Source organism: Enhydra lutris, unplaced genomic scaffold (assembly GCF_002288905.1).
Source record: "Enhydra lutris kenyoni isolate GAN:26980312 unplaced genomic scaffold, ASM228890v2 scaffoldscaffold4, whole genome shotgun sequence".
In the NCBI taxonomy this organism is placed as follows: Eukaryota; Metazoa; Chordata; class Mammalia; order Carnivora; family Mustelidae; genus Enhydra; species Enhydra lutris.
Window position 1 is genome coordinate 965,710 of NW_019154088.1, and position 4,951 is coordinate 970,660.

Sequence of the window (4,951 nt, forward strand, 5' to 3'; positions counted from 1 at the left end):
AGTATGGCTAAAATCCCTAAATGAGAATGAATGCTCATACTACATAGTATAAAATGATTGAGAACATCAAGAATCTATGACATAGGAACACGGGTCTGTGGACCACAGACCACTTGAGGAATTTCCAAAAGCAAACTCCTCACATTGAAAGACTAAGGGGGAAAAATAGTATTTCAACCTTTATTACCTCTTAGTTACACTACTTCAGGACTTAGGAACTCCTAAAACATCGCCTTGATCTTATTACTTCATTGCTCAAAAAACATCAATGGTTTTATTATTTGGAAATTTCCACGTTCTTCATAAATTGGTTTCAGATTACTTTTCTTGTTTAACTTTTCTTACTCCCTTTTATAGATAAATTGTACAGCATTTCATTCTCTGGATAGCTTTCAGCTTCTAATATTCATTTCTTTGTGGTCTCTTTGTCTATTTAGAATCTTTATTACCTCCATCTCTACCTGCAAAAACCTCATCTATCCTTCAAGATCTATTTCAAATGACATTTTTCTGTAACATGTACTCTTATTCTCCTAACCAAAGCAACTTTTCCATTTATGAATTTTTATTTAACCATCTGTGTATCATTCTTAAGACACTTGTCCTCAGCTGCTTTATGTTATACTTATTTGTGTACTTAGCTGTTCTCTCCTCCCAGATTGTAGTTTTGAAAACAAAGAATAGGTATTAATCAGCTTCAAATTAATCAACATGATAAAAACACATTGTATTTACTGGTCCTCATTAAATATTTGTTGAATAAATGACATCTTAAGAATTATATGAGCTTCCCTTCTTCCCTCATTCCGTCCCCTCCTTCCTTTTCTCCCCCACCCTGCCTTCTGTTCTTTCATCTGATTGTTGTGGCTAGGCCTTCAGGTACCTTTTTGAACAAAAGGGTTAAGAATGGACATTCTTGTCTTGTTCCTCACCTTAGAGGGAAAGCTCTCAGTTTTCACCATTGAATATGATGTTAGCTGTGGGTTTCTCATATATGGTCTTTATTATGTTTTTTTTTTCAGGCATACCTCATTTTATTGTACTTAGTTTTTTTTTATTAATCATTTTTTAAATTTATTTTCAGCATAACAGTATTCATTGTTTTTGTACCACACCCAGTGCTCCATGCAATCCGTGCCCTCTCTAATACCCACCACCTGGTTTCCCCAACCTCCCCCCTCACCTCTTCAAACCCTTCAGATTGTTTTTTAGAGTCTATAGTCTCTCATTGCTCAACTCCCCTTCCAATTTCCCCCAACTCCCTTCTCCTAACTCCCCATGTCCTCCATGCTATTTGTTATGCTCTACAAATAAGTGAAACCATATGATAATTGACTCTCTGTGCTTGACTTATTTCACTCAGCATAATCTCTTCCAGTCCCGTCCATGTTGCTACAAAAGTTGGGTATTCATCCTTTCTGATGGAGGCATAATACTCCATAGTGAATATGGACCACATTTTCCTTATCCATTCGTCTGTTGAAGGGCATCATGGTTCTTTCCACAGTTTGGCAACTGTGGCCATTGCTGCTATAAACATTGGGGGTACAGATGGCCCTTCTTTTCACTACATCTGTATCTTTGGGGTAAATACCCAGTAGTGCAATTGCAGGGTCATAGGGAAGTTCTGTTTTTAATTTCTTGAGGAATCTCCACACTGTTCTCCAAAGAGGCTGCACCAACTTGCATTCCCACCAACAGTGTAAGAGGGTTCCCCTTTCTCCACATCCCCTCCAACACATGTTGTTTCCTGTCTTGCTAATTTTGGCCATTCTAACTGGTGTAAGGTGATATCTCAATGTGGTTTTAATTTGAATCTCCCTGATGGCTAGTGATGATGAACATTTTTTCATGTGTCTGATCGCCATTTGTATGTCTTCATTGGAGAAATGTCTGTTCATATGTTCTGCCCATTTTTTGATATGATTATCTGTTTTGTGTGTGTTGAGCTTGAGAAGTTCTTTATAGATCCTGGATATCAACCTTTTCCCTGTACTGTCATTTGCAAATATCTTCTCCCATTCCGTGGGTTGCCTCTTTGTTTTCTTGACTGTTTCCTTTGCTCTGCAGAAGCTTTTGATCTTGACGAAGTCCCAAAAGTTTATTTTGGCTTTTGTTTCCTTTGCCTTTGGAGACATATCTTGAAAGAAGTTGCTGTGGATGATATCGAAGAGATTACTGCCGATGTTCTCCTCTAGGATTCTGATGGATTCCTGTCTCACGTTGAGGTCTTTTATCCATTTTGAGTTTATCTTTGTGTACAGTGTAAGAGAATGGTTGAGTTTCATGCTTCTACATATAGCTGCCCAGAACTAATCAATGAAACTAGAAGCTGGTTTTTTGAAAGAATCAATAAGATCGATAAAACATTGGCCACAGTAATCCAAAAGAAAAGAGAGAAAGCCCAAATTAATAAAATTATGAATGAAAAGGGAGAGATCACAACTAACACCAAGGAAGTAGAAACAATCATCAGAAGTTATTACCAACAGTTATATGCCAATAAGCTAAACAACCTAGATGAAATAGATGCATTCCTGGAAAACTATAAACTGAAATTTTATTTCAATAAAACTTCCCCAAAATTGAACCAGGAAGAAATCGACAACTTAAATAGACCAATATCTAGTAATGAGATTGAAGCAGTGATCAAAAACCTCCCAAAAAACAAGAGCCCAGGACCTGACAGATTCCCTGCGGAATTCTAACAAACTTTCAAAGAAGAAATAACACTTATTCTCCTGAAGCTGTTTCCAAAAGTTGAAGCAGAAGAAAAACTTCCAGACTCTTTCTATGAAGCCAGCATTACCCTGATCCCCAAACCAGGCAAAGACCCTACCAAAAAGGAGAATTTCAGACCAATATCACTGATGAATATGGATGCTAAGATTCTCAACAAGATCCTAGCAAACAGGATCCAACAGCACATTAAAAAGATTACCCACCATGACCAGGTGGGATTCATTCCTGGGCTACAAGGATGGTTCAACATTCGCAAATCAATCAATGTGATAGAACAAATTAATAAGAGAAGAGAGAAGAACCACATGGTCCTCTCAATGGATGCAGAAAAAGCATTTGACAAAATCCAGCATCCGTTCCTGATTAAAAGGCTTCAAAGTATAGGGATAGAGGGAACATTCCTGAACTTCATCAAATCTATCTATGAAAGATCCACAGCACATATCATCCTCAATGGGAAAAAGCTTGCAGCCTTCCCGTTGAGATCAGGAACACGACAAGGATGCCCACTCTCACCACTCTTGTTCAACATAGTATTAGAAGTTGTAGCAACAGCAATCATACCTCAAAGAGAAATAAAAGGTATCCAAATTGGCAATGAAGAAGTCAAACTCTCTCTCTTCGCAGATGACATGATTCTTTATATGGAAAACCCAAAAGACTCCACCCCCAAACTACTAGAACTCATACAGCAATTCAGTAATGGGGCAGGATACAAAGTCAATGTACAAAAATCAGTGGCTTTCTTATACACTAACAATGAAAATACAGAAAGGGAAATTAGAGAATTGATTCCATTTACTATAGCCTGGGAATAAGAACCATAAGATACCTGGGAATAAACCTAACCAAAGAGGTAAAGGATCTGTACTCGACGAACTACAGAATACTCATGAAAGAAACTGAAGAAGACACAAAAAGATGGAAGACCATTCCATGCTCTTGGATCAGAAGAATAAACATAGTTAAAATGTCTATACTGCCTAGAGCAATCTATACTTTTAATGCCATTCCAATCAAAATTCCACCGGTATTCTTCAAAGAGCTGGAGCAAATAATCCTAAAATTTGTATGGAACCAGAAGAGACCCTGAATCGCTAAGGAAATGTTGAAAAACAAAAATAAAACTGGGGGCATCACGTTACCTGATTTCAAGCTTTACTACAAAGCTGTGATCACCAAGACAGCATGGTACTGGCATAAGAACAGACACACAGACCAGTGGGACAGAGTAGAGAGCTCAGATGTGGATCCTCAACTCTATGGGCAAATAATCTTCGACAAAGCAGGAAGAAATATGCAGTGGAAAAAAGACAGTCTCTTCAATAAATGGTGCTGGAAATATGGTCTTTATTATATTGAAGTGTGTACCTCTACTGTATTTTGTTGAGAGTTTTTATCATGAATGGATGTTGACTCTTGTCAAATTCTTGGTCTGCATCTATTGAGATTATCCTATGATTTTTAACCTTCATTTTGTTAGTGTGGTGTATGATGATTGATTTGTGAGAATTGGACCATCTTGCATCCTGGGAATAAATATCACCTGATTGTGATGAAGATGTTTTTAATCTGTTGCTGTATGTGGTTTGTTAATATTTTGTTGACAATTTTGTATCTTTGTTCATCAGAGATCCTGACCTATGTAGTTTTCTGTTTTTTTGTAATGTCTTTGTCTGGTTTTGGTATAAGGCTAATGGTGGCTTTGTAGAACATATTTGAAAGGTTTCCTTCTTCAATTTTTTGGAATAGTTAGAGGAGAATAGGTATTAATTCTTCTTAAAATGTCCGATAGAATTCACCTGTGAATGCATCTGGTCCTGGACTTTTAATTTTTGGTAGATTTTGATGACCAGTTCAATTTTGTTATTTGTAATTGGTTTGTTCAGATTTTCTGTTTCTTCCTAGTTCAGTTATGGAGGTTATAGTTCTAGGAATTTTTCCCTTTCTTCTAGGTTGTTCAGTATTTTGGCATGTAATTTTTCATAGTATTCTCTTATAGTCCTTTGTATTTCTATGGTGTCTGTTGTTATTTCTCCCTTATTTCTGATTTTATTTATGTGGCTCCTTTCTCTTTTTTTCTTGATGAGTCAGGCTAAGGGTTTTTCAGTTTTGTTTATCTTTTCAAATAACTAGGTCTTGGTTTCATTGAATTGTTTTCTTTCTTTCTTTCTTTCTTTCTTTCTTTCTTTCTTTCTTTCTTTCTTTC